Source organism: Ambystoma mexicanum, chromosome 2p (genome assembly GCF_040938575.1).
Source record: "Ambystoma mexicanum isolate Mex_15411 chromosome 2p, UKY_AmexF1_1, whole genome shotgun sequence".
Taxonomy (NCBI): Eukaryota; Metazoa; Chordata; class Amphibia; order Caudata; family Ambystomatidae; genus Ambystoma; species Ambystoma mexicanum.
The window spans coordinates 19050822-19070821 of NC_090923.1; the positions used below are offsets into that span (position 1 = coordinate 19050822).

General features: G+C 56.3%; 9 non-coding genes across 9 annotated transcripts; all 9 read left to right on the forward strand.

Moving 5' to 3' along the window:
* The first annotated feature begins 1613 nt into the window (after positions 1-1613).
* Positions 1614-1720, forward strand: LOC138568369 (U6 spliceosomal RNA). The gene has a single exon (XR_011302706.1). It is a non-coding gene; the product is annotated as a U6 spliceosomal RNA (small nuclear RNA).
* Positions 1721-3810: 2090 nt separating this feature from the next.
* LOC138568370 (U6 spliceosomal RNA) lies at positions 3811-3917 on the forward strand. The gene has a single exon (XR_011302707.1). It is a non-coding gene; the product is annotated as a U6 spliceosomal RNA (small nuclear RNA).
* A 2064-nt stretch (positions 3918-5981) lies between these two features.
* Positions 5982-6088, forward strand: LOC138568372 (U6 spliceosomal RNA). Its single transcript, XR_011302708.1, has one exon. It is a non-coding gene; the product is annotated as a U6 spliceosomal RNA (small nuclear RNA).
* Positions 6089-8157: 2069 nt separating this feature from the next.
* Positions 8158-8264, forward strand: LOC138568373 (U6 spliceosomal RNA). The gene has a single exon (XR_011302709.1). It is a non-coding gene; the product is annotated as a U6 spliceosomal RNA (small nuclear RNA).
* A 2090-nt stretch (positions 8265-10354) lies between these two features.
* LOC138568374 (U6 spliceosomal RNA) lies at positions 10355-10461 on the forward strand. Its single transcript, XR_011302710.1, has one exon. It is a non-coding gene; the product is annotated as a U6 spliceosomal RNA (small nuclear RNA).
* A 2087-nt stretch (positions 10462-12548) lies between these two features.
* On the forward strand, positions 12549-12655 carry LOC138568375 (U6 spliceosomal RNA). Its single transcript, XR_011302712.1, has one exon. It is a non-coding gene; the product is annotated as a U6 spliceosomal RNA (small nuclear RNA).
* Positions 12656-14723: 2068 nt separating this feature from the next.
* On the forward strand, positions 14724-14830 carry LOC138568376 (U6 spliceosomal RNA). The gene has a single exon (XR_011302713.1). It is a non-coding gene; the product is annotated as a U6 spliceosomal RNA (small nuclear RNA).
* A 2058-nt stretch (positions 14831-16888) lies between these two features.
* LOC138568378 (U6 spliceosomal RNA) lies at positions 16889-16995 on the forward strand. Its single transcript, XR_011302715.1, has one exon. It is a non-coding gene; the product is annotated as a U6 spliceosomal RNA (small nuclear RNA).
* A 2059-nt stretch (positions 16996-19054) lies between these two features.
* On the forward strand, positions 19055-19161 carry LOC138568379 (U6 spliceosomal RNA). The gene has a single exon (XR_011302716.1). It is a non-coding gene; the product is annotated as a U6 spliceosomal RNA (small nuclear RNA).
* The last annotated feature ends 839 nt before the right edge of the window (positions 19162-20000 follow it).

Here is a 20000-nt window from a genome sequence, read left to right on the forward strand (position 1 = left end):
TGACAGGCCCCCAAGCGCCCCAGACACACCTTCCCAGGGTTGCAGCAGTTTCTGCTTCCTGCTTCCAGCTCAGTGCTGGTGCTACTGTGGAGTAAACAGGGTTAGTAGAGAGAGAGGGGGAGAGAGAGAGAGAGAGAGAGAGAGAGGGAGGGAGGGAGGGAGGGAGGGAGGGAGGGCGGTGCATATTCAAATCATCAGTCAGCCAGAGCCTGCTGGGAGCCCATTTCTGCAGGCCCACTGACTGCTGGCTGCTGCCCCCGATGGTTGGAGAAGGGCCAGGCTGGGCTAGGCCACACAGCAAGGGCCAAGCCCTCCTCCGGTGCTCCTTCTGATGATGTCTCCCTGAGTGTCTGAGGTCGAGAAAAAGCCCGCCCGCAGAACTGGCCAGAGAGGTCTCTGGCCGATCAGGGGCGTGAAGGGCGCCAGGCAGGCCACCGGCGCAGCAGGCAGCGCAGGGGACGTGCACCTCAAGGCCTTGGCCACCATCTCTCCCTTGGCTTTCAGTGTACCTCAGAATGCCTTTGCTGTTCCGGATCAGGGGAGAGAAGCAACCTTTTCTTAGCAGGTGGGGTCTGTGCTACAGACACGTGGCATTTTCCCAACTGGTTCACAAGCCAACCCCCACCCTTTACAGCGCAGACACAGAAAGCATTTGCTGCTGGTTGGGATTTTCGGGATGGGCCCCTGCTGCTGATGTATTAGGATGGACTTTGGCCAGTCTTTCTTTCTTATACCGACGGCCCGCCCATAAAATTAAAGCACCTTTGCAGGCACAGATGCTCTTAGGGATTTAAATGTAACAGCAGGACCCAAAAAGCAAGGAATGAACCCGAGCCAGATAGGAGTCGACCCTACAATCTTCTGATCCGTACGTAGTCAGACGCCTCATACTGGCCCTCTTGTGTCTCACCTCCCCCTCCTCCTCCGCGCAGTCCTTCCAGGGGCCTTTCTGAGGTAGGTGCGCCTGCAAGCGCTGCTGGACCTGATTTTCTAGCCCACGCGTCTCACACCCTGACGCTGTTGATAATGCAGCTAACCCCCGGCCCATAGCTGTTGTAAGGGAGAACCTGGACCTGCCAAAGGGAACCAGACCCACGGTGACTTAAAAGCCAAGGGCACTGAAGCCAGCCCCGCCAAAGGAACATTTTAAGTCAGCCTCTGAATGCAAGCAGGGGGCCATCCTGCGCCCCCTGGGGGCGGGGGGGGGGGACTGACATGCCGGCCAGCTGCCTCCTCTTGCCTTCTCTTGGAACAGCCCATGGGCCCCCAAACAAAGCCCCCTGACAGGCAGGCCCTCTGTGTTTCCTCTGGCTTGTGGGACTACTGTAATGCACCCAGGCATTGTGCTGGGATCAATCACTTTGCATACAGACTGCACCATGAGCCTTTGCAACTACATTGCTCCGGCAAGCATTCCAAAAATAACAAAAACTCACCTCTCGGACCAGCGCAGCAGTGAATAAGCGCGGACCATTGCTCTCTGGCTCCGTTTCATATCATTCCCCCAAAAGCAAGCGCTTTCTGTCTCAAGAAATGCCCATTGTATGCCACCCTATGTCCAGAGATCATAGATCTGGGGGGGTTTATGTATGGGCTGGGTCAACCTTCAGTCTGTGCTCGCTTCGGCAGCACATATACTAAAATTGGAACGATACAGAGAAGATTAGCATGGCCCCTGCGCAAGGATGACACGCAAATTCGTGAAGCGTTCCATATTTTGGACACATAGCAGGACAGACATGTTCTTTAGCTGCAACATTTATTGACGGGATAAACAGGCCCTCTGTCCATTAGGGCAGGTGTGCTTTTCGGCGTGGAGCTCGTCAGAGTGCGTTTTATTTGGAGATAGCGCTGCGAGTGCTCCAAGCTTATGCCCAGTGGGTGATGATTGCTACATGCCAGGGCAGTTCTAAGCTCTCCTAGGTGCTATTTGCCAACAGCGCATATCACTGTCAGCCTATCTGCTTCACGGGCCAAAGTGCAAAGGGGCTCAGGGCCTGAGTCAGCAGCCAGTGTTTCCTTCCGGTGCCCGGATCCTTCCTTGGGGGGCTGCAAGCTAGAGGTTCTCTCTGGCCCAGGCAGCCTGCACGGGTAACTGAAATCCTGCAGCACCCCCCCCCCGTGCCCCAGCGTGTCTCTATCAGGGCCTGGTCTCTGCTGCTGCTGATGCTGACAGGCCCCCAAGCGCCCCAGACACACCTTCCCAGGGTTGCAGCAGTTTCTGCTTCCTGCTTCCAGCTCAGTGCTGGTGCTACTGTGGAGTAAACAGGGTTAGTAGAGAGAGAGGGGGAGAGAGAGAGAGAGAGAGAGGGGGAGAGAGAGAGAGTGAGAGAGGGAGGGAGGGATGGAGGGAGGGAGGGAGGGAGGGCGGTGCATATTCAAATCATCAGTCAGCCAGAGCCTGCTGGGAGCCCATTTCTGCAGGCCCACTGACTGCTGGCTGCTGCCCCCGATGGTTGGAGAAGGGCCAGGCTGGGCTAGGCCACACAGCAAGGGCCAAGCCCTCCTCCGGTGCTCCTTCTGATGATGTCTCCCTGAGTGTCTGAGGTCGAGAAAAAGCCCGCCCGCAGAACTGGCCAGAGAGGTCTCTGGCCGATCGTGGCCGATCAGGGGCGTGAAGGGCGGCAGGCAGGCCACCGGCGCAGCAGGCAGCGCAGGGGACGTGCACCTCAAGGCCTTGGCCACCATCTCTCCCTTGGCTTTCAGTGTACCTCAGAATGCCTTTGCTGTTCCGGATCAGGGGAGAGAAGCAACCTTTTCTTAGCAGGTGGGGTCTGTGCTACAGACACGTGGCATTTTCCCAACTGGTTCACAAGCCAACCCCCACCCTTTACAGCGCAGACACAGAAAGCATTTGCTGCTGGTTGGGATTTTCGGGATGGGCCCCTGCTGCTGATGTATTAGGATGGACTTTGGCCAGTCTTTCTTTCTTATACCGACGGCCCGCCATAAAATTAAAGCACCTTTGCAGGCACAGATGCTCTTAGGGATTTAAATGTAACAGCAGGACCCAAAAAGCAAGGAATGAACCCGAGCCAGATAGGAGTCGACCCTACAATCTTCTGATCCGTACGTAGTCAGACGCCTCATACTGGCCCTCTTGTGTCCCACCTCCTCCTCCTCCGCGCAGGCCTTCCAGGGGCCTTTCTGAGGTAGGTGCGCCTGCAAGCCCTGCTGGACCTGATTTTCTAGCCCACGCGCATCACACCCTGACGCTGTTGATAATGCAGCTAACCCCCGGCCCATAGCTGTTGTAAGGGAGAACCTGGACCTGCCAAAGGGAACCAGACCCACGGTGACTTAAAAGCCAAGGGCACTGAAGCCAGCCCCGCCAAAGGAACATTTTAAGTCAGCCTCTGAATGCAAGCAGGGGGCCATCCTGCGCCCCCTGGGGGCGGGGGGGGGGACTGACATGCCGGCCAGCTGCCTCCTCTTGCCTTCTCTTGGAACAGCCCATGGGCCCCCAAACAAAGCCCCCTGACAGGCAGGCCCTCTGTGTTTCCTCTGGCTTGTGGGACTACTGTAATGCACCCAGGCATTGTGCTGGGATCAATCACTTTGCATACAGACTGCACCATGAGCCTTTGCAACTACATTGCTCCGGCAAGCATTCCAAAAATAACAAAAACTCACCTCTCGGACCAGCGCAGCAGTGAATAAGCGCGGACCATTGCTCTCTGGCTCCGTTTCATATCATTCCCCCAAAAGCAAGCGCTTTCTGTCTCAAGAAATGCCCATTGTATGCCACCCTATGTCCAGAGATCATAGATCTGGGGGGGTTTATGTATGGGCTGGGTCAACCTTCAGTCTGTGCTCGCTTCGGCAGCACATATACTAAAATTGGAACGATACAGAGAAGATTAGCATGGCCCCTGCGCAAGGATGACACGCAAATTCGTGAAGCGTTCCATATTTTGGACACATAGCAGGACAGACATGTTCTTTAGCTGCAACATTTATTGACGGGATAAACAGGCCCTCTGTCCATTAGGGCAGGTGTGCTTTTCGGCGTGGAGCTCGTCAGAGTGCGTTTTATTTGGAGATAGCGCTGCGAGTGCTCCAAGCTTATGCCCAGTGGGTGATGATTGCTACATGCCAGGGCAGTTCTAAGCTCTCCTAGGTGCTATTTGCCAACAGCGCATATCACTGTCAGCCTATCTGCTTCACGGGCCAAAGTGCAAAGGGGCTCAGGGCCTGAGTCAGCAGCCAGTGTTTCCTTCCGGTGCCCGGATCCTTCCTTGGGGGGCTGCAAGCTAGAGGTTCTCTCTGGCCCAGGCAGCCTGCACGGGTAACTGAAATCCTGCAGCACCCCCCCCCCCGTGCCCCAGCGTGTCTCTATCAGGGCCTGGTCTCTGCTGCTGCTGATGCTGACAGGCCCCCAAGCGCCCCAGACACACCTTCCCAGGGTTGCAGCAGTTTCTGCTTCCTGCTTCCAGCTCAGTGCTGGTGCTACTGTGGAGTAAACAGGGTTAGTAGAGAGAGAGGGGGAGAGAGAGAGAGAGAGAGAGAGAGAGAGGGAGGGAGGGAGGGAGGGAGGGAGGGAGGGCGGTGCATATTCAAATCATCAGTCAGCCAGAGCCTGCTGGGAGCCCATTTCTGCAGGCCCACTGACTGCTGGCTGCTGCCCCCGATGGTTGGAGAAGGGCCAGGCTGGGCTAGGCCACACAGCAAGGGCCAAGCCCTCCTCCGGTGCTCCTTCTGATGATGTCTCCCTGAGTGTCTGAGGTCGAGAAAAAGCCCGCCCGCAGAACTGGCCAGAGAGGTCTCTGGCCGATCAGGGGCGTGAAGGGCGCCAGGCAGGCCACCGGCGCAGCAGGCAGCGCAGGGGACGTGCACCTCGAGGCCTTGGCCACCATCTCTCCCTTGGCTTTCAGTGTACCTCAGAATGCCTTTGCTGTTCCGGATCAGGGGAGAGAAGCAACCTTTTCTTAGCAGGTGGGGTCTGTGCTACAGACACGTGGCATTTTCCCAACTGGTTCACAAGCCAACCCCCACCCTTTACAGCGCAGACACAGAAAGCATTTGCTGCTGGTTGGGATTTTCGGGATGGGCCCCTGCTGCTGATGTATTAGGATGGACTTTGGCCAGTCTTTCTTTCTTATACCGACGGCCCGCCCATAAAATTAAAGCACCTTTGCAGGCACAGATGCTCTTAGGGATTTAAATGTAACAGCAGGACCCAAAAAGCAAGGAATGAACCCGAGCCAGATAGGAGTCGACCCTACAATCTTCTGATCCGTACGTAGTCAGACGCCTCATACTGGCCCTCTTGTGTCTCACCTCCTCCTCCTCCTCCGCGCAGTCCTTCCAGGGGCCTTTCTGAGGTAGGTGCGCCTGCAAGCGCTGCTGGACCTGATTTTCTAGCCCACGCGTCTCACACCCTGACGCTGTTGATAATGCAGCTAACCCCCGGCCCATAGCTGTTGTAAGGGAGAACCTGGACCTGCCAAAGGGAACCAGACCCACGGTGACTTAAAAGCCAAGGGCACTGAAGCCAGCCCCGCCAAAGGAACATTTTAAGTCAGCCTCTGAATGCAAGCAGGGGGCCATCCTGCGCCCCCTGGGGGCGGGGGGGGGACTGACATGCCGGCCAGCTGCCTCCTCTTGCCTTCTCTTGGAACAGCCCATGGGCCCCCAAACAAAGCCCCCTGACAGGCAGGCCCTCTGTGTTTCCTCTGGCTTGTGGGACTACTGTAATGCACCCAGGCATTGTGCTGGGATCAATCACTTTGCATACAGACTGCACCATGAGCCTTTGCAACTACATTGCTCCGGCAAGCATTCCAAAAATAACAAAAACTCACCTCTCGGACCAGCGCAGCAGTGAATAAGCGCGGACCATTGCTCTCTGCCTCCGTTTCATATCATTCCCCCAAAAGCAAGCGCTTTCTGTCTCAAGAAATGCCCATTGTATGCCACCCTATGTCCAGAGATCATAGATCTGGGGGGGTTTATGTATGGGCTGGGTCAACCTTCAGTCTGTGCTCGCTTCGGCAGCACATATACTAAAATTGGAACGATACAGAGAAGATTAGCATGGCCCCTGCGCAAGGATGACACGCAAATTCGTGAAGCGTTCCATATTTTGGACACATAGCAGGACAGACATGTTCTTTAGCTGCAACATTTATTGACGGGATAAACAGGCCCTCTGTCCATTAGGGCAGGTGTGCTTTTCGGCGTGGAGCTCGTCAGAGTGCGTTTTATTTGGAGATAGCGCTGCGAGTGCTCCAAGCTTATGCCCAGTGGGTGATGATTGCTACATGCCAGGGCAGTTCTAAGCTCTCCTAGGTGCTATTTGCCAACAGCGCATATCACTGTCAGCCTATCTGCTTCACGGGCCAAAGTGCAAAGGGGCTCAGGGCCTGAGTCAGCAGCCAGTGTTTCCTTCCGGTGCCCGGATCCTTCCTTGGGGGGCTGCAAGCTAGAGGTTCTCTCTGGCCCAGGCAGCCTGCACGGGTAACTGAAATCCTGCAGCACCCCCCCCCCCCCCCCGTGCCCCAGCGTGTCTCTATCAGGGCCTGGTCTCTGCTGCTGCTGATGCTGACAGGCCCCCAAGCGCCCCAGACACACCTTCCCAGGGTTGCAGCAGTTTCTGCTTCCTGCTTCCAGCTCAGTGCTGGTGCTACTGTGGAGTAAACAGGGTTAGTAGAGAGAGAGGGGGAGAGAGAGAGAGAGAGAGAGAGAGAGGGAGGGAGGGAGGGAGGGAGGGAGGGAGGGCGGTGCATATTCAAATCATCAGTCAGCCAGAGCCTGCTGGGAGCCCATTTCTGCAGGCCCACTGACTGCTGGCTGCTGCCCCCGATGGTTGGAGAAGGGCCAGGCTGGGCTAGGCCACACAGCAAGGGCCAAGCCCTCCTCCGGTGCTCCTTCTGATGATGTCTCCCTGAGTGTCTGAGGTCGAGAAAAAGCCCGCCCGCAGAACTGGCCAGAGAGGTCTCTGGCCGATCAGGGGCGTGAAGGGCGCCAGGCAGGCCACCGGCGCAGCAGGCAGCGCAGGGGACGTGCACCTCAAGGCCTTGGCCACCATCTCTCCCTTGGCTTTCAGTGTACCTCAGAATGCCTTTGCTGTTCCGGATCAGGGGAGAGAAGCAACCTTTTCTTAGCAGGTGGGGTCTGTGCTACAGACACGTGGCATTTTCCCAACTGGTTCACAAGCCAACCCCCACCCTTTACAGCGCAGACACAGAAAGCATTTGCTGCTGGTTGGGATTTTCGGGATGGGCCCCTGCTGCTGATGTATTAGGATGGACTTTGGCCAGTCTTTCTTTCTTATACCGACGGCCCGCCCATAAAATTAAAGCACCTTTGCAGGCACAGATGCTCTTAGGGATTTAAATGTAACAGCAGGACCCAAAAAGCAAGGAATGAACCCGAGCCAGATAGGAGTCGACCCTACAATCTTCTGATCCGTACGTAGTCAGACGCCTCATACTGGCCCTCTTGTGTCTCACCTCCCCCTCCTCCTCCGCGCAGTCCTTCCAGGGGCCTTTCTGAGGTAGGTGCGCCTGCAAGCGCTGCTGGACCTGATTTTCTAGCCCACGCGTCTCACACCCTGACGCTGTTGATAATGCAGCTAACCCCCGGCCCATAGCTGTTGTAAGGGAGAACCTGGACCTGCCAAAGGGAACCAGACCCACGGTGACTTAAAAGCCAAGGGCACTGAAGCCAGCCCCGCCAAAGGAACATTTTAAGTCAGCCTCTGAATGCAAGCAGGGGGCCATCCTGCGCCCCCTGGGGGCGGGGGGGGGGGACTGACATGCCGGCCAGCTGCCTCCTCTTGCCTTCTCTTGGAACAGCCCATGGGCCCCCAAACAAAGCCCCCTGACAGGCAGGCCCTCTGTGTTTCCTCTGGCTTGTGGGACTACTGTAATGCACCCAGGCATTGTGCTGGGATCAATCACTTTGCATACAGACTGCACCATGAGCCTTTGCAACTACATTGCTCCGGCAAGCATTCCAAAAATAACAAAAACTCACCTCTCGGACCAGCGCAGCAGTGAATAAGCGCGGACCATTGCTCTCTGGCTCCGTTTCATATCATTCCCCCAAAAGCAAGCACTTTCTGTCTCAAGAAATGCCCATTGTATGCCACCCTATGTCCAGAGATCATAGATCTGGGGGGGTTTATGTATGGGCTGGGTCAACCTTCAGTCTGTGCTCGCTTCGGCAGCACATATACTAAAATTGGAACGATACAGAGAAGATTAGCATGGCCCCTGCGCAAGGATGACACGCAAATTCGTGAAGCGTTCCATATTTTGGACACATAGCAGGACAGACATTGTTCTTTAGCTGCAACATTTATTGACGGGATAAACAGGCCCTCTGTCCATTAGGGCAGGTGTGCTTTTCGGCGTGGAGCTCGTCAGAGTGCGTTTTATTTGGAGATAGCGCTGCGAGTGCTCCAAGCTTATGCCCAGTGGGTGATGATTGCTACATGCCAGGGCAGTTCTAAGCTCTCCTAGGTGCTATTTGCCAACAGCGCATATCACTGTCAGCCTATCTGCTTCACGGGCCAAAGTGCAAAGGGGCTCAGGGCCTGAGTCAGCAGCCAGTGTTTCCTTCCGGTGCCCGGATCCTTCCTTGGGGGGCTGCAAGCTAGAGGTTCTCTCTGGCCCAGGCAGCCTGCACGGGTAACTGAAATCCTGCAGCACCCCCCCCCGTGCCCCAGCGTGTCTCTATCAGGGCCTGGTCTCTGCTGCTGCTGATGCTGACAGGCCCCCAAGCGCCCCAGACACACCTTCCCAGGGTTGCAGCAGTTTCTGCTTCCTGCTTCCAGCTCAGTGCTGGTGCTACTGTGGAGTAAACAGGGTTAGTAGAGAGAGAGGGGGAGAGAGAGAGAGAGAGAGAGGGGGAGAGAGAGAGAGTGAGAGAGGGAGGGAGGGATGGAGGGAGGGAGGGAGGGAGGGCGGTGCATATTCAAATCATCAGTCAGCCAGAGCCTGCTGGGAGCCCATTTCTGCAGGCCCACTGACTGCTGGCTGCTGCCCCCGATGGTTGGAGAAGGGCCAGGCTGGGCTAGGCCACACAGCAAGGGCCAAGCCCTCCTCCGGTGCTCCTTCTGATGATGTCTCCCTGAGTGTCTGAGGTCGAGAAAAAGCCCGCCCGCAGAACTGGCCAGAGAGGTCTCTGGCCGATCGTGGCCGATCAGGGGCGTGAAGGGCGGCAGGCAGGCCACCGGCGCAGCAGGCAGCGCAGGGGACGTGCACCTCAAGGCCTTGGCCACCATCTCTCCCTTGGCTTTCAGTGTACCTCAGAATGCCTTTGCTGTTCCGGATCAGGGGAGAGAAGCAACCTTTTCTTAGCAGGTGGGGTCTGTGCTACAGACACGTGGCATTTTCCCAACTGGTTCACAAGCCAACCCCCACCCTTTACAGCGCAGACACAGAAAGCATTTGCTGCTGGTTGGGATTTTCGGGATGGGCCCCTGCTGCTGATGTATTAGGATGGACTTTGGCCAGTCTTTCTTTCTTATACCGACGGCCCGCCATAAAATTAAAGCACCTTTGCAGGCACAGATGCTCTTAGGGATTTAAATGTAACAGCAGGACCCAAAAAGCAAGGAATGAACCCGAGCCAGATAGGAGTCGACCCTACAATCTTCTGATCCGTACGTAGTCAGACGCCTCATACTGGCCCTCTTGTGTCCCACCTCCTCCTCCTCCGCGCAGGCCTTCCAGGGGCCTTTCTGAGGTAGGTGCGCCTGCAAGCCCTGCTGGACCTGATTTTCTAGCCCACGCGCATCACACCCTGACGCTGTTGATAATGCAGCTAACCCCCGGCCCATAGCTGTTGTGAGGGAGAACCTGGACCTGCCAAAGGGAACCAGACCCACGGTGACTTAAAAGCCAAGGGCACTGAAGCCAGCCCCGCCAAAGGAACATTTTAAGTCAGCCTCTGAATGCAAGCAGGGGGCCATCCTGCGCCCCCTGGGGGCGGGGGGGGGGACTGACATGCCGGCCAGCTGCCTCCTCTTGCCTTCTCTTGGAACAGCCCATGGGCCCCCAAACAAAGCCCCCTGACAGGCAGGCCCTCTGTGTTTCCTCTGGCTTGTGGGACTACTGTAATGCACCCAGGCATTGTGCTGGGATCAATCACTTTGCATACAGACTGCACCATGAGCCTTTGCAACTACATTGCTCCGGCAAGCATTCCAAAAATAACAAAAACTCACCTCTCGGACCAGCGCAGCAGTGAATAAGCGCGGACCATTGCTCTCTGGCTCCGTTTCATATCATTCCCCCAAAAGCAAGCGCTTTCTGTCTCAAGAAATGCCCATTGTATGCCACCCTATGTCCAGAGATCATAGATCTGGGGGGGTTTATGTATGGGCTGGGTCAACCTTCAGTCTGTGCTCGCTTCGGCAGCACATATACTAAAATTGGAACGATACAGAGAAGATTAGCATGGCCCCTGCGCAAGGATGACACGCAAATTCGTGAAGCGTTCCATATTTTGGACACATAGCAGGACAGACATGTTCTTTAGCTGCAACATTTATTGACGGGATAAACAGGCCCTCTGTCCATTAGGGCAGGTGTGCTTTTCGGCGTGGAGCTCGTCAGAGTGCGTTTTATTTGGAGATAGCGCTGCGAGTGCTCCAAGCTTATGCCCAGTGGGTGATGATTGCTACATGCCAGGGCAGTTCTAAGCTCTCCTAGGTGCTATTTGCCAACAGCGCATATCACTGTCAGCCTATCTGCTTCACGGGCCAAAGTGCAAAGGGGCTCAGGGCCTGAGTCAGCAGCCAGTGTTTCCTTCCGGTGCCCGGATCCTTCCTTGGGGGGCTGCAAGCTAGAGGTTCTCTCTGGCCCAGGCAGCCTGCACGGGTAACTGAAATCCTGCAGCACCCCCCCCCCCCCCGTGCCCCAGCGTGTCTCTATCAGGGCCTGGTCTCTGCTGCTGCTGATGCTGACAGGCCCCCAAGCGCCCCAGACACACCTTCCCAGGGTTGCAGCAGTTTCTGCTTCCTGCTTCCAGCTCAGTGCTGGTGCTACTGTGGAGTAAACAGGGTTAGTAGAGAGAGAGGGGGAGAGAGAGAGAGAGAGAGAGGGGGAGAGAGAGAGAGTGAGAGAGGGAGGGAGGGATGGAGGGAGGGAGGGAGGGAGGGCGGTGCATATTCAAATCATCAGTCAGCCAGAGCCTGCTGGGAGCCCATTTCTGCAGGCCCACTGACTGCTGGCTGCTGCCCCCGATGGTTGGAGAAGGGCCAGGCTGGGCTAGGCCACACAGCAAGGGCCAAGCCCTCCTCCGGTGCTCCTTCTGATGATGTCTCCCTGAGTGTCTGAGGTCGAGAAAAAGCCCGCCCGCAGAACTGGCCAGAGAGGTCTCTGGCCGATCAGGGGCGTGAAGGGCGCCAGGCAGGCCACCGGCGCAGCAGGCAGCGCAGGGGACGTGCACCTCGAGGCCTTGGCCACCATCTCTCCCTTGGCTTTCAGTGTACCTCAGAATGCCTTTGCTGTTCCGGATCAGGGGAGAGAAGCAACCTTTTCTTAGCAGGTGGGGTCTGTGCTACAGACACGTGGCATTTTCCCAACTGGTTCACAAGCCAACCCCCACCCTTTACAGCGCAGACACAGAAAGCATTTGCTGCTGGTTGGGATTTTCGGGATGGGCCCCTGCTGCTGATGTATTAGGATGGACTTTGGCCAGTCTTTCTTTCTTATACCGACGGCCCGCCCATAAAATTAAAGCACCTTTGCAGGCACAGATGCTCTTAGGGATTTAAATGTAACAGCAGGACCCAAAAAGCAAGGAATGAACCCGAGCCAGATAGGAGTCGACCCTACAATCTTCTGATCCGTACGTAGTCAGACGCCTCATACTGGCCCTCTTGTGTCTCACCTCCTCCTCCTCCTCCGCGCAGTCCTTCCAGGGGCCTTTCTGAGGTAGGTGCGCCTGCAAGCGCTGCTGGACCTGATTTTCTAGCCCACGCGTCTCACACCCTGACGCTGTTGATAATGCAGCTAACCCCCGGCCCATAGCTGTTGTAAGGGAGAACCTGGACCTGCCAAAGGGAACCAGACCCACGGTGACTTAAAAGCCAAGGGCACTGAAGCCAGCCCCGCCAAAGGAACATTTTAAGTCAGCCTCTGAATGCAAGCAGGGGGCCATCCTGCGCCCCCTGGGGGCGGGGGGGGGACTGACATGCCGGCCAGCTGCCTCCTCTTGCCTTCTCTTGGAACAGCCCATGGGCCCCCAAACAAAGCCCCCTGACAGGCAGGCCCTCTGTGTTTCCTCTGGCTTGTGGGACTACTGTAATGCACCCAGGCATTGTGCTGGGATCAATCACTTTGCATACAGACTGCACCATGAGCCTTTGCAACTACATTGCTCCGGCAAGCATTCCAAAAATAACAAAAACTCACCTCTCGGACCAGCGCAGCAGTGAATAAGCGCGGACCATTGCTCTCTGCCTCCGTTTCATATCATTCCCCCAAAAGCAAGCGCTTTCTGTCTCAAGAAATGCCCATTGTATGCCACCCTATGTCCAGAGATCATAGATCTGGGGGGGTTTATGTATGGGCTGGGTCAACCTTCAGTCTGTGCTCGCTTCGGCAGCACATATACTAAAATTGGAACGATACAGAGAAGATTAGCATGGCCCCTGCGCAAGGATGACACGCAAATTCGTGAAGCGTTCCATATTTTGGACACATAGCAGGACAGACATGTTCTTTAGCTGCAACATTTATTGACGGGATAAACAGGCCCTCTGTCCATTAGGGCAGGTGTGCTTTTCGGCGTGGAGCTCGTCAGAGTGCGTTTTATTTGGAGATAGCGCTGCGAGTGCTCCAAGCTTATGCCCAGTGGGTGATGATTGCTACATGCCAGGGCAGTTCTAAGCTCTCCTAGGTGCTATTTGCCAACAGCGCATATCACTGTCAGCCTATCTGCTTCACGGGCCAAAGTGCAAAGGGGCTCAGGGCCTGAGTCAGCAGCCAGTGTTTCCTTCCGGTGCCCGGATCCTTCCTTGGGGGGCTGCAAGCTAGAGGTTCTCTCTGGCCCAGGCAGCCTGCACGGGTAACTGAAATCCTGCAGCACCCCCCCCCGTGCCCCAGCGTGTCTCTATCAGGGCCTGGTCTCTGCTGCTGCTGATGCTGACAGGCCCCCAAGCGCCCCAGACACACCTTCCCAGGGTTGCAGCAGTTTCTGCTTCCTGCTTCCAGCTCAGTGCTGGTGCTACTGTGGAGTAAACAGGGTTAGTAGAGAGAGAGGGGGAGAGAGAGAGAGAGAGAGAGAGAGAGAGAGGGAGGGAGGGAGGGAGGGAGGGCGGTGCATATTCAAATCATCAGTCAGCCAGAGCCTGCTGGGAGCCCATTTCTGCAGGCCCACTGACTGCTGGCTGCTGCCCCCGATGGTTGGAGAAGGGCCAGGCTGGGCTAGGCCACACAGCAAGGGCCAAGCCCTCCTCCGGTGCTCCTTCTGATGATGTCTCCCTGAGTGTCTGAGGTCGAGAAAAAGCCCGCCCGCAGAACTGGCCAGAGAGGTCTCTGGCCGATCGTGGCCGATCAGGGGCGTGAAGGGCGGCAGGCAGGCAGGCCACCGGCGCAGCAGGCAGCGCAGGGGACGTGCACCTCAAGGCCTTGGCCACCATCTCTCCCTTGGCTTTCAGTGTACCTCAGAATGCCTTTGCTGTTCCGGATCAGGGGAGAGAAGCAACCTTTTCTTAGCAGGTGGGGTCTGTGCTACAGACACGTGGCATTTTCCCAACTGGTTCACAAGCCAACCCCCACCCTTTACAGCGCAGACACAGAAAGCATTTGCTGCTGGTTGGGATTTTCGGGATGGGCCCCTGCTGCTGATGTATTAGGATGGACTTTGGCCAGTCTTTCTTTCTTATACCGACGGCCCGCCATAAAATTAAAGCACCTTTGCAGGCACAGATGCTCTTAGGGATTTAAATGTAACAGCAGGACCCAAAAAGCAAGGAATGAACCCGAGCCAGATAGGAGTCGACCCTACAATCTTCTGATCCGTACGTAGTCAGACGCCTCATACTGGCCCTCTTGTGTCCCACCTCCTCCTCCTCCGCGCAGGCCTTCCAGGGGCCTTTCTGAGGTAGGTGCGCCTGCAAGCCCTGCTGGACCTGATTTTCTAGCCCACGCGCATCACACCCTGACGCTGTTGATAATGCAGCTAACCCCCGGCCCATAGCTGTTGTAAGGGAGAACCTGGACCTGCCAAAGGGAACCAGACCCACGGTGACTTAAAAGCCAAGGGCACTGAAGCCAGCCCCGCCAAAGGAACATTTTAAGTCAGCCTCTGAATGCAAGCAGGGGGCCATCCTGCGCCCCCTGGGGGCGGGGGGGGGGGACTGACATGCCGGCCAGCTGCCTCCTCTTGCCTTCTCTTGGAACAGCCCATGGGCCCCCAAACAAAGCCCCCTGACAGGCAGGCCCTCTGTGTTTCCTCTGGCTTGTGGGACTACTGTAATGCACCCAGGCATTGTGCTGGGATCAATCACTTTGCATACAGACTGCACCATGAGCCTTTGCAACTACATTGCTCCGGCAAGCATTCCAAAAATAACAAAAACTCACCTCTCGGACCAGCGCAGCAGTGAATAAGCGCGGACCATTGCTCTCTGGCTCCGTTTCATATCATTCCCCCAAAAGCAAGCGCTTTCTGTCTCAAGAAATGCCCATTGTATGCCACCCTATGTCCAGAGATCATAGATCTGGGGGGGTTTATGTATGGGCTGGGTCAACCTTCAGTCTGTGCTCGCTTCGGCAGCACATATACTAAAATTGGAACGATACAGAGAAGATTAGCATGGCCCCTGCGCAAGGATGACACGCAAATTCGTGAAGCGTTCCATATTTTGGACACATAGCAGGACAGACATGTTCTTTAGCTGCAACATTTATTGACGGGATAAACAGGCCCTCTGTCCATTAGGGCAGGTGTGCTTTTCGGCGTGGAGCTCGTCAGAGTGCGTTTTATTTGGAGATAGCGCTGCGAGTGCTCCAAGCTTATGCCCAGTGGGTGATGATTGCTACATGCCAGGGCAGTTCTAAGCTCTCCTAGGTGCTATTTGCCAACAGCGCATATCACTGTCAGCCTATCTGCTTCACGGGCCAAAGTGCAAAGGGGCTCAGGGCCTGAGTCAGCAGCCAGTGTTTCCTTCCGGTGCCCGGATCCTTCCTTGGGGGGCTGCAAGCTAGAGGTTCTCTCTGGCCCAGGCAGCCTGCACGGGTAACTGAAATCCTGCAGCACCCCCCCCCCCCCCCCGTGCCCCAGCGTGTCTCTATCAGGGCCTGGTCTCTGCTGCTGCTGATGCTGACAGGCCCCCAAGCGCCCCAGACACACCTTCCCAGGGTTGCAGCAGTTTCTGCTTCCTGCTTCCAGCTCAGTGCTGGTGCTACTGTGGAGTAAACAGGGTTAGTAGAGAGAGAGGGGGAGAGAGAGAGAGAGAGAGAGAGAGGGAGGGAGGGAGGGAGGGAGGGAGGGCGGTGCATATTCAAATCATCAGTCAGCCAGAGCCTGCTGGGAGCCCATTTCTGCAGGCCCACTGACTGCTGGCTGCTGCCCCCGATGGTTGGAGAAGGGCCAGGCTGGGCTAGGCCACACAGCAAGGGCCAAGCCCTCCTCCGGTGCTCCTTCTGATGATGTCTCCCTGAGTGTCTGAGGTCGAGAAAAAGCCCGCCCGCAGAACTGGCCAGAGAGGTCTCTGGCCGATCAGGGGCGTGAAGGGCGGCAGGCAGGCCACCGGCGCAGCAGGCAGCGCAGGGGACGTGCACCTCAAGGCCTTGGCCACCATCTCTCCCTTGGCTTTCAGTGTACCTCAGAATGCCTTTGCTGTTCCGGATCAGGGGAGAGAAGCAACCTTTTCTTAGCAGGTGGGGTCTGTGCTACAGACACGTGGCATTTTCCCAACTGGTTCACAAGCCAACCCCCACCCTTTACAGCGCAGACACAGAAAGCATTTGCTGCTGGTTGGGATTTTCGGGATGGGCCCCTGCTGCTGATGTATTAGGATGGACTTTGGCCAGTCTTTCTTTCTTATACCGACGGCCCGCCATAAAATTAAAGCACCTTTGCAGGCACAGATGCTCTTAGGGATTTAAATGTAACAGCAGGACCCAAAAAGCAAGGAATGAACCCGAGCCAGATAGGAGTCGACCCTACAATCTTCTGATCCGTACGTAGTCAGACGCCTCATACTGGCCCTCTTGTGTCCCACCTCCTCCTCCTCCGCGCAGGCCTTCCAGGGGCCTTTCTGAGGTAGGTGCGCCTGCAAGCCCTGCTGGACCTGATTTTCTAGCCCACGCGCATCACACCCTGACGCTGTTGATAATGCAGCTAACCCCCGGCCCATAGCTGTTGTAAGGGAGAACCTGGACCTGCCAAAGGGAACCAGACCCACGGTGACTTAAAAGCCAAGGGCACTGAAGCCAGCCCCGCCAAAGGAACATTTTAAGTCAGCCTCTGAATGCAAGCAGGGGGCCATCCTGCGCCCCCTGGGGGCGGGGGGGGGGACTGACATGCCGGCCAGCTGCCTCCTCTTGCCTTCTCTTGGAACAGCCCATGGGCCCCCAAACAAAGCCCCCTGACAGGCAGGCCCTCTGTGTTTCCTCTGGCTTGTGGGACTACTGTAATGCACCCAGGCATTGTGCTGGGATCAATCACTTTGCATACAGACTGCACCATGAGCCTTTGCAACTACATTGCTCCGGCAAGCATTCCAAAAATAACAAAAACTCACCTCTCGGACCAGCGCAGCAGTGAATAAGCGCGGACCATTGCTCTCTGGCTCCGTTTCATATCATTCCCCCAAAAGCAAGCGCTTTCTGTCTCAAGAAATGCCCATTGTATGCCACCCTATGTCCAGAGATCATAGATCTGGGGGGGTTTATGTATGGGCTGGGTCAACCTTCAGTCTGTGCTCGCTTCGGCAGCACATATACTAAAATTGGAACGATACAGAGAAGATTAGCATGGCCCCTGCGCAAGGATGACACGCAAATTCGTGAAGCGTTCCATATTTTGGACACATAGCAGGACAGACATGTTCTTTAGCTGCAACATTTATTGACGGGATAAACAGGCCCTCTGTCCATTAGGGCAGGTGTGCTTTTCGGCGTGGAGCTCGTTAGAGTGCGTTTTATTTGGAGATAGCGCTGCGAGTGCTCCAAGCTTATGCCCAGTGGGTGATGATTGCTACATGCCAGGGCAGTTCTAAGCTCTCCTAGGTGCTATTTGCCAACAGCGCATATCACTGTCAGCCTATCTGCTTCACGGGCCAAAGTGCAAAGGGGCTCAGGGCCTGAGTCAGCAGCCAGTGTTTCCTTCCGGTGCCCGGATCCTTCCTTGGGGGGCTGCAAGCTAGAGGTTCTCTCTGGCCCAGGCAGCCTGCACGGGTAACTGAAATCCTGCAGCACCCCCCCCCCCCCCCGTGCCCCAGCGTGTCTCTATCAGGGCCTGGTCTCTGCTGCTGCTGATGCTGACAGGCCCCCAAGCGCCCCAGACACACCTTCCCAGGGTTGCAGCAGTTTCTGCTTCCTGCTTCCAGCTCAGTGCTGGTGCTACTGTGGAGTAAACAGGGTTAGTAGAGAGAGAGGGGGAGAGAGAGAGAGAGAGAGAGAGAGGGAGGGAGGGAGGGAGGGAGGGAGGGCGGTGCATATTCAAATCATCAGTCAGCCAGAGCCTGCTGGGAGCCCATTTCTGCAGGCCCACTGACTGCTGGCTGCTGCCCCCGATGGTTGGAGAAGGGCCAGGCTGGGCTAGGCCACACAGCAAGGGCCAAGCCCTCCTCCGGTGCTCCTTCTGATGATGTCTCCCTGAGTGTCTGAGGTCGAGAAAAAGCCCGCCCGCAGAACTGGCCAGAGAGGTCTCTGGCCGATCAGGGGCGTGAAGGGCGGCAGGCAGGCCACCGGCGCAGCAGGCAGCGCAGGGGACGTGCACCTCAAGGCCTTGGCCACCATCTCTCCCTTGGCTTTCAGTGTACCTCAGAATGCCTTTGCTGTTCCGGATCAGGGGAGAGAAGCAACCTTTTCTTAGCAGGTGGGGTCTGTGCTACAGACACGTGGCATTTTCCCAACTGGTTCACAAGCCAACCCCCACCCTTTACAGCGCAGACACAGAAAGCATTTGCTGCTGGTTGGGATTTTCGGGATGGGCCCCTGCTGCTGATGTATTAGGATGGACTTTGGCCAGTCTTTCTTTCTTATACCGACGGCCCGCCCATAAAATTAAAGCACCTTTGCAGGCACAGATGCTCTTAGGGATTTAAATGTAACAGCAGGACCCAAAAAGCAAGGAATGAACCCGAGCCAGATAGGAGTCGACCCTACAATCTTCTGATCCGTACGTAGTCAGACGCCTCATACTGGCCCTCTTGTGTCTCACCTCCTCCTCCTCCTCCGCGCAGTCCTTCCAGGGGCCTTTCTGAGGTAGGTGCGCCTGCAAGCGCTGCTGGACCTGATTTTCTAGCCCACGCGTCTCACACCCTGACGCTGTTGATAATGCAGCTAACCCCCGGCCCATAGCTGTTGTAAGGGAGAACCTGGACCTGCCAAAGGGAACCAGACCCACGGTGACTTAAAAGCCAAGGGCACTGAAGCCAGCCCCGCCAAAGGAACATTTTAAGTCAGCCTCTGAATGCAAGCAGGGGGCCATCCTGCGCCCCCTGGGGGCGGGGGGGGACTGACATGCCGGCCAGCTGCCTCCTCTTGCCTTCTCTTGGAACAGCCCATGGGCCCCCAAACAAAGCCCCCTGACAGGCAGGCCCTCTGTGTTTCCTCTGGCTTGTGGGACTACTGTAATGCACCCAGGCATTGTGCTGGGATCAATCACTTTGCATACAGACTGCACCATGAGCCTTTGCAACTACATTGCTCCGGCAAGCATTCCAAAAATAACAAAAACTCACCTCTCGGACCAGCGCAGCAGTGAATAAGCGCGGACCATTGCTCTCTGCCTCCGTTTCATATCATTCCCCCAAAAGCAAGCGCTTTCTGTCTCAAGAAATGCCCATTGTATGCCACCCTATGTCCAGAGATCATAGATCTGGGGGGGTTTATGTATGGGCTGGGTCAACCTTCAGTCTGTGCTCGCTTCGGCAGCACATATACTAAAATTGGAACGATACAGAGAAGATTAGCATGGCCCCTGCGCAAGGATGACACGCAAATTCGTGAAGCGTTCCATATTTTGGACACATAGCAGGACAGACATGTTCTTTAGCTGCAACATTTATTGACGGGATAAACAGGCCCTCTGTCCATTAGGGCAGGTGTGCTTTTCGGCGTGGAGCTCGTCAGAGTGCGTTTTATTTGGAGATAGCGCTGCGAGTGCTCCAAGCTTATGCCCAGTGGGTGATGATTGCTACATGCCAGGGCAGTTCTAAGCTCTCCTAGGTGCTATTTGCCAACAGCGCATATCACTGTCAGCCTATCTGCTTCACGGGCCAAAGTGCAAAGGGGCTCAGGGCCTGAGTCAGCAGCCAGTGTTTCCTTCCGGTGCCCGGATCCTTCCTTGGGGGGCTGCAAGCTAGAGGTTCTCTCTGGCCCAGGCAGCCTGCACGGGTAACTGAAATCCTGCAGCACCCCCCCCCCCCCGTGCCCCAGCGTGTCTCTATCAGGGCCTGGTCTCTGCTGCTGCTGATGCTGACAGGCCCCCAAGCGCCCCAGACACACCTTCCCAGGGTTGCAGCAGTTTCTGCTTCCTGCTTCCAGCTCAGTGCTGGTGCTACTGTGGAGTAAACAGGGTTAGTAGAGAGAGAGGGGGAGAGAGAGAGAGAGAGAGAGAGAGAGAGGGAGGGAGGGAGGGAGGGAGGGAGGGCGGTGCATATTCAAATCATCAGTCAGCCAGAGCCTGCTGGGAGCCCATTTCTGCAGGCCCACTGACTGCTGGCTGCTGCCCCCGATGGTTGGAGAAGGGCCAGGCTGGGCTAGGCCACACAGCAAGGGCCAAGCCCTCCTCCGGTGCTCCTTCTGATGATGTCTCCCTGAGTGTCTGAGGTCGAGAAAAAGCCCGCCCGCAGAACTGGCCAG